This window comes from Myotis brandtii, unplaced genomic scaffold, assembly GCF_000412655.1.
Source record: "Myotis brandtii unplaced genomic scaffold, ASM41265v1 scaffold780, whole genome shotgun sequence".
NCBI lineage: Eukaryota > Metazoa > Chordata > Mammalia > Chiroptera > Vespertilionidae > Myotis > Myotis brandtii.
The window spans coordinates 648,830-665,654 of record NW_005371132.1 but is presented as its reverse complement, the minus strand read 5'-3'; the positions used below and the strand labels follow the sequence as shown (position 1 = coordinate 665,654).

Below are 16,825 nucleotides of genomic sequence, written 5' to 3'. Positions count from 1 at the left end.
CAGTGGAAGTCCTTCCCCTTGAGTTGGACTTGCCCGCCTGGTCCCCCAATATTTCCAAATTATCTCTTGTCTCTTCTCTTTCATTTGTGTGCGGCTCCGCTTCCAGGTCCTGAACCCTGAACCACACGGGACATGGAGGAAAACACACTCAACAATTCCCCTTATGTTTTCTCCTTTGATTCTAATGTAAAAAAATAAGCTGTAAAACTGCCATTCTCAAGAGCATTTTTTCAATCCATTGAGACTTTGCTTCCTAGCAATTATCATCAGTTTGGCTCAAATAAACTCATAAAAATTTTCTACAGGTTTGGACATTTCTTATATCAACATTTCATTTTTACAGAAGAATATCAGAGATTAAAAAAGATCAAATAAATTGGGTTAATTTTTCAGGACCAGAGTGAAACTGTAATAATAGAATTAGTGACAATTAGACAGTGGCAGTGTGATCAGAAAGTTAGATTAAGAGCCATCCTTTAAAAGTTACCAACTGTGTGAGGTTTGTAAAGTTCTGAAACTCAGCAATCCTGAGTTTTATTGACTATCAAATGGAGATGGTTATAATTACCTCACCAAAATTTTATGAATGTAAAAATAATATGAAGAAAACAGTAGGGGTGTGGTACCTATTATGTGATCAATGAATTGTAGTTCATATTACTATTACCACTCTTCCTTTTGCACATACACTAGTGTGTCTTTTCTCCACATTAAAAAAAAATGCATGTCAGGATTCTTATTATGGAATCCCCCTCCCCCCCAGTACTGGGGTTTAATCAGATATGTCAAGAGGAAAGGCTCTTGGCTTTGACAATGGCATAGCAGGACAACATTTCTGAAAACCTTCAGCAGAAATATCTATATCTAAATGGGCAAGAGTAAATTCTCATTTTATTTTTAAAATTCTAAAAAGTACAAGAGTTAAGAGTCACACTGAATGTTAAACATCTGAGAATCTAGGACATCCTGAACTTGCTTTCTTCCAAAGATGTTCATGGAAGTACTCACATTGGACCAAGTTAAAAGAGACTTAGCAGCAAGGTTCTTAGACCCAATGGCAGCAAGGCGAAAGCCATATAAGCTTAGTGGATAAACAGTCCTAGGTCTGTGACTTTCACTGAACCCATTAACCCCTTGGGGGCTGGCAAGAGCAAAACCTCTGCCAGTGGGTTTAGTGTTGCTGGGGAAACGTGGAATATATCTGAGTTTCTTCCCTTTTAAGAAAATGTCAACAGTAGGCATTGTGTCCAACATATTTGAAAGGAGAACTGTTGTCTCCTACCCTGGCTGTCTAGAAGAAAGATTTTCACATGTTTCTGAAACACAAAAAGCTGATAGGGTAGTACTTTGAACACTTAATGCCACAGTGTTTCTTATTTTGCGCTAATTAATTAATATTGACAAGCCAACAGACAGGTGAGACTGAAGTAAACAGAAGTTGGATATCCAATGAAAGAGAACCATCTTTTAACTTCAGTGAATCATGCCCTCAGAGTAAAAATTTCAAACATAACAGCCCAGAGAAAACAACAGGAGAATCTGAAAGTAGTATTGTTTTGATATTCTGAAGAGGTTTCTCAGGTACAATTGGCAGCCTTGGAATGAGAGACATTCAATTACTTTCCCAGATCTTAGTATATTCATTTATCTTAAAAAAGAACAGAATTTTTAAAATTAAACCTTTGCTCTTCTGTAATAATCTTATTTCCTTATACACTCCTTGCTCCAGCTACTGCTTCAGGTATTATCACCCTATAATTCATTTGCATATTGCCTCCTTAATATGTTCACTAATATAATACCTTGTGCTATTATTTAATTAAAGAATAATTGAATAATTATAGGACATTGACATCATAAAACACTCAGATAAATGAGCTGTTCACTTTCAAATGAAAAGCATTTGGACTCAGCTATGTAACGAAAAGTAATCTCTTCCAGTGAGAATATCACAGGCTTATGAATGATAGTTATCTTCAAAAATGACCTAAACACATTTGAGTTTGAAAGATTAGAAACATCCTGAATCTTTCTCATTTACAGAGGAACAGAAATTCTTAATTATAAAGATAATTTAAGTGAGCCCTGTTGACTTAAGATCTCTTACATGTTTTAAAAAGGACAAAGCAGCCCTCGCTGGTTTGGTTCAGTGGAAGCAGGGACTACAGAGGCAGACAATAAAATTACAAGAATTAGGTTAGCAGACACCAGCAATGGCTTATTATTTTACTATCCGCATTTAACAGAAGAGGATGTTGAATGTACCAATAGAGGTATTGAATGAGTTGCCCAAGATCCCACATCTAGAAAGTTGATGAGCTGATATCAAACCCTGACAGTATGACTCCAAAATTCAGACTCAACCATTCTATTAATTTGAAAATATCACAATAAACTTTTTTAAACTGCCTAAAAATATATTGGATGGCTAGTGAAAAGATTTATGCAAGCTTAAAAAGTATTTGGCCCTCTCAATTATGTTGTGTACTTAAAAGAGGAGCTAAAAGAAATCCGAAAGGCTTCCTTCTCAAAATTAAAGAAAAAGAAAGTTGTGCAGATTTCACTCAGTCCAATTAAAATATATTTATTTAACAGATGTATTTTTAGAAGCTACCACATGCCACACACTACGTACCTGAGATATAGTAGAAAAATATGCAAAAATCATTGCCCTTGTAAAGTTACATTCTATTGGAGAAAGGCAGATATTATAATTAATTAGAAGGTAGTTCATTCTCTACAGGAAAGAAAAATAGCAGGGAAGGGCAATGAGGAATTGCATTGTAAATAGGGTAGTCTGGTAACTCTTTACAAAATATGCCATTTGAGCAAAATCTTAAAGGAAAGCCTTACAAGCACTGGGAGGAAGATTGTATCAGGTAGAGAAACATTAAGACAAAGCACTGATGGCAGAGAATGGCTGACATGTTCCAGGAGCTGGGAGGCCAGCATAGAAGGAGCAGAACTAGTGAGGGGCACAACTGGAATAGATGGGACCAGCGAGATACTAGGGAGACAGATTTTGTAGGGCCTTCTAGACCATGGAAAAAGGCTTTGGTTTTTATTCTAAATGAGATGAAGAGGCATCAGAGGTTTTTGAACAAAAGAGACACATAATTAAATTTACATTTAATAGTACTACTCCAGCTCCTCTATTGAGAATAGACTACAAGGTGGCAAGATAGAAATTGAGGAAAGTAGGAAGCAAATGGCGGTGCTATCAAGAGATGAAGAGAGTGGGCCCATGGTGCTGGCAGTGAAAGTGGTACAATTTAAGATATATTTTAAAGGTAAAGATGAGAGAATTTGCCAGTGAATTCAATGTGAACTATGAGAGAGGTTTTTTTTTCAACATATTGAGTTTGAGATGTCTATTAGACATCCAAGAGGAGATATGAAGAAGGCATCTGAATACAAGATGTGTAAATGTAGGTTTAAAATTGTGAGTACATGAAACTGAATTTATTCTTGTATTATTATTTATTAATAATTGCATTATTTATTTGTATTATAACTCTAAACCTACTTTTGCCCACCCCTGCATATGAATCTGGCATTCAGAAGAAGGTCAGGTGAGAGATAAAATTTTGGGAGTCATCATTACATGAATATTATTTAAAATCACAGCAATCAAAGGAATCAATCTTGGGACATTCTAAATAAATTTAGAGGAAGAAGTACCATGAAAGGAGAATGCAAAGAAGGAACCAGTTTTTAGTATAAAACCAGGGATATGAACCATTAAAAAAAAACAAAACAACTAAAAGTTTAAGTAAGATAATGACTGAGCATTAACTGTTGAATTTATCAACATGTAGGCATTTGGTTATACTGGTAAAACTGCAGTGGTGGGAATGAAATCTTCATTGTAGTTGATTTCAGGATGTCTAGGAAGAAAGGATCAGTGGTAATGAGTTTTGATTACTTTTTGAGCATTTTGCTATAAGGACAAAGAGTGAAATTGAAATAGTAGCTACAATGGATTTGGGATCAGGACAACTATTGTTAAGATATGATAAATATTGGCTCTTTTGAATGTTAATGGGCAAGATCAAGGAAAAAGAGAAGCTTGCTGGTAGAGAGAAGATAGAGGAAAATTGTTCAAACAAAATCCTTGAGTAAGAAAGGGGAATGGGATTTGGAATAAGTGGAGAATTTATCCTTAAAGGGTAATAGAGAGAGTTGCTCATAACAGAAGGGAAGCCAGAATGTGTAGGTACAGATGTCAGGAGGACAGTAGATGTGGTGCTGAGCACTCATTGGTTTGAATTTTCCCAGCAAGGTAGAAAGCAAAGACACCTCTGAGAGGAAGAGAATTATTTGACCTCAATGTATAAATTGACATTTTTTGTTTTCCTTGTATTCCCACCACAGTTTAGCTGGGAGTTTATTCCTATACTTGTGTTTTGTTTTGTTTTGTTTTGTTTTCACCCACTCCAGTTTGAAATCCCTTTAACATCTCTCTGAATGACTTGAATGCATTAGGTTTTTGGTAGTAAATATCCTCACTGGAACCACAATGGCTCAGAAGCTCCAGCAATGCTGGAATTTCTCCATAAGCACCAGGAAACCCTCTTAAATCTCTGACTCTGCATTCGTTTCAATAGTTGCAATTCCCAGCAGGGCTTGAACACTGGAGTGTCTGACAACAGCTGCTTAAGGTGAACATAACAAAGGAGGAAGAAAAATAGAAAAATAACATTAGGGGAAGCATTGTCTCTCAATAGGAGGTGTCCCTTCCAATAAGTCTCTCTCTCTTCTCTCTCTCCTCTCTCTCTCTCTCTCCCTCTCCAGTGTTTGTTAGTCAAGTTGGCAGGAATACCAAACATTAAAATTTGAGAAAGACCCTGTTTTATTTAATCACAGTATTAACAGTGTAGGGTTTAACCCCTCTGACCCCAGAGGCAACTGCTGCCACCAATGGAAATGATCCAGTTTTAACATTTTTCAAGAAGTGACCATACGGATAGATAGATACTCATAATAAATTTCAGAAGTAAATGTAGCCACTGTTTCCTATGAAATAAATGAAAAAAGTTTCCCTTATTACTGAAGAGTTTGAAATAACAGTGGACATCTGGGACCTCAATTTAAGAAAAGCAAGCATATTTTCTTGGCTTACAAACCAGTCCTTTTGGTAGCAGCAAAACTGAAAGATCATTTCCTATGCTTTTTTACAATATATTTTTATTGATTTCAGAGAGGAAGGGAGAGGGAGACAGAGATAGAAACATCAATGATGAGAGAGAATCTGTGATCGGCTGCCTCCTGCATGTCCCCTACTGGGGATCGAGCTCATAACAACCCTGAGCATGTGCCCTTTACCAGAATTGAACCCAGGACCCTTCAGTCTGCAGGCCAACCCTCTATCCACTGAGCCAAACCAGCTAGGGCTCCTATTTTATTTTCCTTTAAAATAATATTTGGTTTGGTCCTGTGTGGCACATTTGGTGGGGCATCGTCACCTCTTGCACCAAAAGGATTCCTGTCAGGGCACATGCCCGGGTTTTAGGCTCGATCCCCAGTGGCAGTGGGGGGGGGTGGGGGTGGGGGGGGCATGCAGGACACAGCCCATCAATGTTTCCCTCTCATATTGATGTTTCTCTCTCAAAATCAATAGAGACATTTTTAAAAAATGATTTGATTTGGGATGGGGGTGATGGGAGTGACTCTGGCCCAAGGCTTTAACTGCAAACCTCTATTATGATCCATGTTCTGCTAACAATTTGGTCTAAGGAGAAAAATAGTATGCATCTTCACCACTGACAGCTATAAAGAAGTGAAATGTATCAGTTAAATTCCCCTCTATTACCTCCATACATATGCATATTTTTAAATGATTGCCCTAGTAATAGGAGCATGGGAAATACTCTAATCCCATCACTATTCATTTTTCACCATTTTTTTTAGTTTAATCACTGCATATAGACATGGATGACTGATTATGACATTATAATTAAGTATTCAATCTATACACATTAATGATAAAGAAGGTACAACTTGACTTATATTGGCCCATTACTTATCTTTAACTTTATACTACTGGCATTTTTTTAAAGTTCAAATAAGTAATATTTTTTAAAAAACATTGAAATTTTACTCCACAGTGAGTTGAGTCAAAAGGAGAAAAGCACTTTTACATTTTCATAAAACATGTATGAATCATGAATGACCTTTCAAAAAATGTGTTTTAAATATCTACTCTCAGAGTCTCTTTTGGCTATGATCAAAGAGCAGAAAACTATCTAAATGAACTTAATTGTAATTTGAAGAATTTTAATAATTCCATTTAATTGCAAATAGCTATTGTCTGCCATCTGGATAAATTTGTCATTATTTTGATGTAGTACATACTATATATATATATATATATGACTCCGGGGTTCACCGAGATTATTTTATTATCTGTATGGGTTCTAATACATGAATCAAAACTCTTTCCTATAAATCCCATTTGTAACACATAGTTTCAATACCTGTTTATATAACTATTTTGTAAAACATTGGATTGGCTTGAATCACCAGTAAGATATTTGGTGTCATAGTCATTACATTTTTTCTTTTCAAACAACCCTCTGTTTTTATTTTTGTTTTTTGTTTTCTTTCACAGATTTCGTTGCAGTATCTGACTGTTGAATGTGTTATGCCTGTTGGACTCCAGGTTTCTGGGAGGATTTAATAAAAAAGATTAAGAAAAATATCATTTCAAGTGACTTAATACAACTCCCTTGAGTAGTGTTTCTAAATGTTCTTAGCAAACTAATATACAAGTATTTTCAATACATTATAATTTCTCATAAGTTTTTAATCCTCCTTCCACAGTTAGCATTTTTTGTTTTAATTAATTTTTCTCTACCATCAATCATTTACTCTTCTAACTCTTCTTTCTTTAAATCTACACTAATAAAAGACAAAGATGCTAATTGACCATACCTTTGCTACGTCCACCAGACAATCAGAGCGACCATATGCAAATTAACCCAACTGAGATGGCGGTTAATTTGCATATACCGGCTGGGAGTGAAGACTGAAGACAACGTGAAAGCAAAGCGCTGCAGAAGGGAGCAAAGTAGAGGTGGCAGAGACAGGAAAGGAGCCAAGGAGGTGGAGGCGGGAGGCAGGAGGGAAACAAGCCGGGGGGGCGGAGCAGGAGGGAAACGAGCTGGGGGGCGGAGCGGGAGCGAAGCCTGCCTCGGCGGGTTTCGCTCCCTTCTCTGCTTCGCTCCAGCCGCAGGAATCCCTATTCTTGCAGGAATCTTCCTGCAACGGGCCTCTAGTGATTTCTATAAATCAAAATATATGTTCAATAGCTCATTCCTAGCTCTTGTTAATCTATCTTTTCCCATTTTTTTCATGTAGATCATGTTGTCTTGTTCATTTTTTCATTTAGGTTCCTTTTCTACCTATTATTTGTCTTATGTTTTTTCTCTTTGATTCTCAGTCAATATGGAGAAGAAAAAGAGAGAAAGAAAGATAACATTTTGAACTCATTCAATCAGTGAGGCACTGTGCTAGGTGCTTTATAGCTATTGTGCAATTTCATTTTCATAGCAAATATATGAAGTATACAGTATATATCTGTAATATATATATATATGTAATATATATATCTGTAATATATATATCTGTAATATATATATATCTGTAATATATATATATATATACTTTCAAGGACCAAAAAACTTAATCTCAAAAATATAACTTACCCAAGTTACACATTAAGTGGATAAAATAGAATTCAAACCACATATTATCAAAATCTGTTCCTCTCATTTTGCCACTTTCCTACCACTATCACCAGAAAGAATTTAAGTAACAAACCATTTGTCCTGAATATTTCTTGTCCTAGGTCCCCGCTTATTGAGAAACACTAGGATCTCCTCATCCAAATGCTGCTACTGCCAGGCAGCTTATGCTCAGAGTCTAGGTATGAAAGTGATATCCCTGCAGGTGATGGTGACTAGCCTTCTTCTAGTCAATGGCAAAGAAATGCTTTTCTCTTTTTACTTTATTTTATTTATTTATTTATTTACTTTTCCAAGTGAATGTCCAAAGGATGCTGCTCATGCCCTAGCATTGTTATAGAGGCTTTTTAGTGAAACATGTTTTATAGTACATACAACTAAAACATAAGCCCATAGATATCTGGACCACAAAACAAATCTGAGTGATCTTCACTGTACTAGAAACCAGGATTTCATATGGGTCATACTTGTTCACTTGACTTTCCTTCTCTTAATGTGTGTTTTCTTCTAACAGACACCTCAGTTCCTCAGTAAATGTGCTTTGGATAAGATGCATATCTCATATTTATAATTTAAAATAAAATTATTAATCATATTTTATTTAAATATTCTCTGACAACTGCAGTTTTAAATCATAAAATGAGGAACTATGGTTCTTAGCCATGATAAATATCTAGTATATCTAGAAACGGGTGTTAATAAATTAAATACATTTCTTTTGAAGACCAAAAGCCACTCATCAATGAATCTAGGCCTATTCTGTATAAGAAATACATGAATACGCTCTCTTCCCTCAGAGATAGAAATATAAACCACTCAGGACCTTGTTATTCTGTTACTTTCTTGGTGCATAAAACCCTGAAGAACAGCTCAAGGGTAAAGCAATCAACTGAACTTTAAGAAAAAGTAATACCATATGTTTGCTGCATACTGTAAATATTGGGTAGTATATATTTTTTTAATTAAGTCATTGATTCCACAGCTGATTTATGTGTGTTCTAATAAAAAAGAAATTAAGTAATCCTGTGCAAGAAATTATCATCAATTAATATATGTAGTATGGTTGTCCATATTTAAGAATAATCAGCATAATTTCAAAAAATAAACCTTAATATCAAATATGTAAATAGTGATGGGACAATGGTGTTAAAAGGTCGTAGGAATTCAAGACATCCAAATACAACTATACTTAGACAAAAGCATTGTGCTTCTCAACTTACTTCTTTCATTTGATGTGTTGAAAGGCCATAATTCACATAATCTCGTACTGCTTTTCCACAACATGTTTCCTACAGTTCTCTGCAACTAAGGATTATGCCTTTGTATTCCATTCACAGACCACAGGACATGAACACATAGCTATTCCTTTCATCTGAAACCAATACATGTCAGTACATATGGAGAACCCAGCATGAGAGCTGGTGGAGACAAACAGCATTGTGGTTTCATATGTGCTCTTAGAACCAAAGATATGCTGCTGTGTTATTAAATTAGTAAGACATTTCCCACACATTTTAAAGCAACTTTTCAGATATTATCTTATGAATTAAGTGTCCTAAATATATCTCAGCATAGCCCTGGTCAGGTGCCTTAGTTATTGGAGTGTCATCCCATACACCAAAATGTTGTGGGTTTGATTCCCAGTCAGGGCACATACCTAACTTGCAGGTTGGATCCCCAATCAGGGCATTGTATGTGAGGCAACCAATCAATATTTCCCTTTCACATTGTTGTAACTCTCTCTCTCTCCCTTTTTCTCTGTCTCAAATCAATAAAAACATACCTTCTGATGAGGGTTAAAAAAATTCTTAGCATATCTTCTTCCTTCAGGGTTGTCAGAACTCATAGTGCCTATTAGAATGAATGTAAGATTATAAGAATTAATAAGTAAAGAGAGAGGATAAGGTCACTGCCAACCTCTCAGAGAATGCCCCAGATGAGAGTGAAATAACTCATCTTGTCATAGGAAAGAGTTAAGGTGCTTTGACTCTATCATGGTAGAATTTATGAGGAATAATACTGGGAGGGGCATTGTGATAATGTCAGGGTATCACTCAAATATCCTCATATTCATAATACAGGGAAACTTTCATAGGTTCACTCATTTTTTCATTAATAATTTCATTTATTTATTCATTTACTCATTCATTTTTATTGTGAATCCATTGTCTTAGTAAATCACAAAACAAACCATATTGTTTAAGATAAAAAAATATATAGGAGTCATTACTGATTCTTTACTTTTTCTCTCTCTCTTCCTTTACCTTCAATTTCCTAGTTTCTACCTGTACTTACTTCAAACATCACCACCTCCTCTAGGGACCTTCAATCATCAGCCTGACCTAAAATAAACTACCACTCCCAGTTTATTTCCATTACATCTTTTTGTTTACATATTTCCTTCTAATTTTTATCACCATCTGTCAGTATTGTGTTTGTTCTTGTTCATGTAGATATTCCCCACAGTATCCTAAATAAAACTTTTAAGTATTATGAGTATTGTATGCATATATTGACTGAATGTTTTTACCAGATGTCTCAAATTCTCAAATTTTTTGAGAGAGGGCTCTAAAGCTGAAATGTTGTTCATTTGGGAGACCAATAAAAGAATAAACCTACTGAGGAGATAGCTCTCTGCCTCCTCAATACTTGGGTCAATGTAAACATAGATGATACCATGTCAAGTTCTAGTAGCTATGCCTTATGTACTTTTGAGTGGTAGCAGCAAATAAGTAGCAATTGCATAATGAAACACCACCTTGTGAATTTAGAGCATTATATATGATGGAATAAGTGAAAGATAATAATAATTAAGGATAAATCATAAACAATCAAGACCCTACTGGGGAAAGACTTAGAAGAAAAGGCATTTCATCACCTTGGGATCTAAGCAAGAGTCATACTTGAGCATAATCAGTTATTCAACAAATACTTATTTAGAATTCACTGTGTGCTATTGTTATATCCCTAATATTTAGCTGATATCATGAGGCATGGTTCCTGCCCTGAAGGAATGCATAAATTTGCTTATAGGATGCATTTTCTTTTGCTCTATTCTCAGCTAATTATAGTGGCTGACATGAGTAAAGGAGGCTGATTTTACCTATGTTACAATCTGTAGAGAACAAACTACATAAACTGTCAATTAAAAGGCTTGTTTCTGACAAAAGAAAATCTCTGATAAGTTTTTGCATACTTACATAGATAGCAGATTCAAAGTAATTTTTGTACATATTCAGTTGGAGCTTTAATTTTACATAACAAGACAGCTTCCCACTGTCAGCAGTACCTCTAAGCAAATATCTTTCTAGATTTGCAAATAGGTTGAGAAGAGAAATGGTGGAGCAGCCCTTTAGAAAAAGCCACTCTCCCAGGGTCCCTTCATCTACTGAGATTTGCTAACCTGCTTTGATCTTGTCCTTGGCATGTGTTTTTTTTTAAATACAAGTTTTATTTTTTGTGCACCTCAGCTGATCATGAGACTGAAAGCTTCTAATAGTTGGAAGAGCTGTAGTAGTTTTACAGACTGTCTCCTTAAAACAAAGGTCTTGATTTGACTGACCTACTGACCTCTAATACAACAGTGAAAATAGCATGGACTTCAGTTGGCAAGCCCAGGTCCTGTTGGTCCTATAAGAGGCAGCAGAAGCATTTCTAATACATGTCTTTGGAGACGCCTATGTCCTCTCCCTACATGCTGGCCGTGTTACTCTTCCTGAAGGATGTGCAGCTGGCCAGGAGGATCTGAGGCCTCCAGAAAGGGTTTGGTTGAGCTTCCATCTGCCTCTGGGTGATACCAGGGACTGTCTGGAGCCAGGACCAGATCCATGGAGTCCCCAGTGCTGCCTGGACTTGCTGTAATTGCTTTTTTTTAAAAAAAGAAGGAGCAGACTGCATCATTTTCAGCTTCAACAAAGGTAATATTTAAGAAAATCAACATGGTTCCAGAGGGGTGAGAATTATTTTCACATGAAGAAACTCCAAGGTTGAAAAACAATAGTGTGATAACAAAGTAATATAGTGGCTTTCTTATGAATCTGTGGCTCTGTTCTTTTGTTGGTAAGGAAATTCAAAATGACCTGTTGCATAGAATGTTACAGGTCATACCTAGAGGTCTGGATAAGACTAGAACCAATGAATTAGAATTTGCTGGAAAGAATGCAAGATTATATTTTGTCCAGGCAAATATATATATTTTAAATATTACTAATATTTAAAAGCAAAGAAATAGCAAACTTGAATAGTCTAGCCCTATATAAAGTCACCTGGGTTCATAGATTGATTTTCAACTTTCAAGGAACCAGTAATTAAGCTGTTGCAGAGCATAGAAAAAAATATTTGAAACATTCCACTTTTGTCATGAAGTTAATTCAATTGTGATGTCAACCCCAGAAGAAAATGAAATTATAGGTGAATTTACTCATGGTTATATAAAGAAGGAAATTATTGTCCCCTATTGAAGAAGAATGGAGACTCTAAATAAATAGAGATCTACCAAAATAAAGTGTAAAATTTAGGAATACAGCTGTACATATACATATAACATAAACACAATGACTCAGCTCCCAATTTGTCATAATCAAAGGGCAATTATATCTACCAATTGTAAAGTAAAAAGTACACACTTGGCAGTCTAATAGGACAAGATGGTGCTTCTAAGCTTTTAATGTACAATAGATCATATTGGGATCTTTTTAAAATACAAACTCAGTAAGGCTAGAGTAGGGCCTGAGACACTGAATATCTTACATGCTCAAAGATTATGCAAATGCTGCTGTCCAGGACCACATAGCAGTTTGATATTTGAGTTACTAACTACTGACTTGGAAAGTAAGAAGATCAGAGGTGGGAGTTTTTGTTGTTGTTGTTGATCTAGGTAAAGAAATTGCTAAATCTTATTGAACACATGTTACAGAAAAAGAGAGTTCAAAAAGATATAATAGGTGGGTCCATTCTTACGGGAAAGAGGTCCTTACCATTGCAAGAAACAGGGTGACAGGTTAGTTTATATCCAGAAAATAAATGCTTTTGAAAATTCCTCCTGTGACTTGTTTGAGTGATTTCCTATAGATATCCTACCTGGATTTCAATTTTGATATGGAAATTTGGGTCAGGATCAGAGACTCAGAAAACCCGCAAATGTATCAAGCATCCTGAGCTGATCATAGTTATTGAAGAGCTGCTTGCTCCAATAACTTGTCAGTAACAGTCATTTTTCTCCCCAAATCTGTGTATGATAACATTCAGCTTTCCTTCCAAAGGGGTTTTGTTTAATGAAGATCTTTTATGATGATTTAGAAAGAGATAAGTTATCGAAATAGAGAAAAATAGACTACTAGTGAATTTGGCTAGCATTTTAATACTAAGAGAACCTGGGTATTCTGTTTTCATGAAGTTATAGGGGGTTAAATTCTCTGTCCAGAACTAATTATCATTCATTTGTTGAATGGAAGTATATAAAGGAATATTCCTTGGATTTGGGGATCCATTCATTTTATTTCAAGAGTCATAGGTATACTTATGCTCTGACTCAAACACTGTCCTCATGTTTTAAAACATGATTTGACAAGAGATTTTTGTTTTGTTTCAGCCTCACTCTGAGATGTTCAGAATCCTCCTTAGAGAGAAAAACATAACAACCCAAGAGATCCTGAGTAAAATCAGACGCTTTGTACAGAATCCTCTTCTATTAAGGGTCATGTTTTCTATGCCTTCTAGGAGCATTCCTGTGCTCTTGTAATTTTTCACTTGCTCTTTTAATAATGCTATTGAGAGACAAAAGCACACACTGTTGTTGCCTGTAAACTCACAAAGACTATCATGGTTTAAAGGCATTCGGAGTGCTTTCCAAGATTTTCAACTTGGCCATTTCACTTACAAAAGATCTCTCAGAACAAAGGCAAGAAGTCTGAGAAAAGAATTCATATCCTCGCTTCCCGTTTATTTTTATCATTTTAGAATTTGATAAGAGGAAATATGTGAAGAGATTCCATCCTTCCAATTTGCTATCCTGAAGAGTATTTTCAGATTTCTCTCTTACCTGGTAAATACTAATCACTCAAAAATAGTGTCTATATCATATTTATTTGCTTTTGTCAGCAAACCAAAAGGCTTCTACTTAGAACAGTAACTAAGAAAATGCCTTCCATGCACTTAAAATGTTTCCACATATTAACCATTTACTTATCAAAACTCCCATAATGTAAAATAATAATAATAATAATAACACATTTTAAATAGATTATCCCACTTTTAGGCATTAGGGGACTAAAGTAATTAATGTTTCAAGGCTGTAGAGGTGAATCATTATCAATGTTGAGGCAAAGCAGAATGCCTGACTCATAATAGGTTTCAAAAACATTTATTGCCTAGATTATGTGTGAATTACTTGAGCACAAATTTATGCTGTAATAGACTTTTTGTTGTGGTGGTGAATTTGCCTCACTCTTAGGAAAGATTTTATTTCCAGGAAGTCTTTAGATGCTCAAGGTAGAAGTTTCTAAGCCTCAGGCTACGTCTCATTTAGGCTTTTCTTTCAGAAAGCCTCTTTCCATGTGTACTTTCATCTTAAACCATGGATTTATATACAAGTTTAATGGAATTTGACATTTTCCCACAATTTCTCTCCTCTGGTTCTTGCAAATTAGGATTGCTAGGTCATAATGGCAGGAATGGAACTTTTAAAAAATATATTTTAATACAAAATATGCCTTGTTTCCTTGGTAGAATATGGTTAATAGCTCATTCTTAGAGCAAATAACTACCGTGAATTTGTATGTGAGTTCTGTTGGTGATTAGAAAGGTTTCACTGATAATATTTCTAAAGAATAATTCAACTGATTGATATAATTAAATTCATTACTAGTTTTGGGATTTTTTTTAGGCTTAAGGGCCATTAATATTTTTTATCTTTATTGTTGAGAGTATTACAGATATCCCCCTTTTTCCACCAAGTTCCCAGTTCCTGCCCTGGTCTAGGCCTTTAACATCCTATTGTTTGTGTCCATAGATTATGCATATATGTATATAACTTCTTTGTTTAATCTCTCCCTGCTCCCCCCCACCCCCCACCCTCCCAAAGAACACCCAGTCTATTTCATGTTCCATGCCTCTGGTTCTATTTTATTCATCAGTTTATTTTGTTCATTAGATTCTCTTTCCTCCTCCTCTTCTTCTTCTTCTTCTTCTTCTTCTTCTTCTTCTTCTTCTTCTTCTTCTTCTTCTTCTTCTTCTTCTTCTTCTTCTTCTTCTTCTTCTTCTTCTTCTTCTTCTTCTTCTTCTTCTTCTTCTTCTTCTTCTTCTTCTTCTTCTTCTTCTTCTTCTTCTTCTTCTCCTCCTCCTCCTCCTCCTCCTCCTCTTCATCCTCCTCCTCCTCCTTCTTTTTCTTCTTCTTAAAGAATAGCCTAAAATATTTCATGTAATGCTGGTTTGGTGGTAATGAGCTCCTTTACCTTCTTCTTGTCTCTGAAGCTTTTTATCTGACCTTCAATTCTAAATGAAAGCTTTGCTGAGTAGAGTAATCGTGGTTGTAGGTCCTTACTATTCATCACTTTGAATATTTCCTGTGACTCCCTTCTGGCCTGAATAGTTTCTGTTGAGAAATCAGCCGGCAGTCATATGGGTGCTCCCTTATAGGTAACTAATTGCTTTTCTCTTGCTGCTTTTAAGATTCTCTCTTTGTCTTTAACTCTTCGCATATTAATTATGATGTCTTGGTGTTTATCTTGTTTGGGACTCTCTGGGCTTCCTGGACTTGTAAGTCTATTTCTTTCACAAGGTAGGGGATGTTTTCTGTCATTTCTTCAAATAGGTTTTCAATATCTTGCTTTCTCCCTTCTCCTTCTGGCACCCCCATGATGTGAATGTTGATTCACTTGAAGTTGTCCCAGAGGCTCCTTACACTATCTTCTTTTTTTTTTTTTTGCTCTTTGGATTCGGTGTTATTTGCTTCCTCATCTTCTGAATTGCTGATTTGATTCTTGGCATCCTCTGCTCTATTATTTATTCCAGGTAAATTCTTCACTTCCGTTAGTGTATGCTGAATTTCTGACTGGTCCTTTTTCATGTCTTTAATTTCCTTGATATTCTCACTAATTTCCTTGATATTCTCACTAAGATCCTTGAAATTCTCACTAAGTCCCTTGAAGCTCTCAACTTATAGAAGTGGGAAAAGTTAACTATTTTTTAATTGTATATTTTAAATTAAATTAGGCTTAGATAGTAGTTGTGAAAATAGTACAGAGAATTTTTGTATATCACTCACTCAGCCTTTCCTAATGTTAGTACCATGTATAAACCATAACACAATTTTAAAAAACAGAAAAGTAACATTGTTATAATACTATTAACTATTAACTACATTGCATATTTTATTCAAATTCCACCAGCTTTTTTACCAGGTCTTTCTCTCCCCCACCCCCCCAAGTTTCCATCTCTTCTATTTCTATAAGATGACTAGTAGCCCAGTGCATGAAATTTGTGCACGGGGAAGGGGGTGTTCCTCAGCCCGGCCTGCACCCTCTCCAAATTGGGACCCCTCAAAGGATGTCCTACTGCTGGTTTACAGGGATTGGGCCTAAACCGGCAGTCTGACATCCCTCTCACAATCCGGGACTGCTGGCTCCTAAACGCTCACCTGCCTGCCTGCCTGGCCTGCCTGATTGCCCCTAACCACTCTGCCTGCTGGCCTGCTCACCCCCAACTGCCCCCTGCCGCCGGCCTGCTTGCCCCCAACTGCCCCCCTGCTGGCCTGCTCACTCCAAACTGCCCCCCCCGCTGTCCTGATTACCTCCAACTGACCCCCACTGATGGCCTGCTTGCCCCCAATTGGCCCCCCTGCTGGTATGTTTACCCCCAATGGCCCCACCCCCCCACCAGCCTAATCACCCACAACTGACTTCCCCTCTTGGCCTCTAACCGCTTCTACCTCGGCCCCGCCACCATGGCTTTGTCCAGAAGAACGTCCAGAAGGTCTCCTGGAAGGTCTCCCAGTCTAATTAGCATATTACCCTTTTTTTAGTATAGATAGAGGCCTGGTGCACAGGTGGGGGCTGGCTGGTTTGCCCTGAAGGGTGACCCGG

At 36.4% G+C, this 16,825-nt stretch overlaps 1 long non-coding RNA gene across 1 annotated transcript in view; it reads left to right on the top strand.

Moving 5' to 3' along the window:
• Nucleotides 1-9,386, top strand: part of LOC106724262 — a 22,753-nt gene extending 13,367 nt beyond the window's left edge. The window contains exons 2-3 of the long non-coding RNA XR_001360003.1: nt 606-611; nt 9,316-9,386. This is a non-coding gene — a long non-coding RNA (uncharacterized LOC106724262). The remainder of the gene's footprint in view (nt 1-605; nt 612-9,315) is intronic.
• The last annotated feature ends 7,439 nt before the right edge of the window (nt 9,387-16,825 follow it).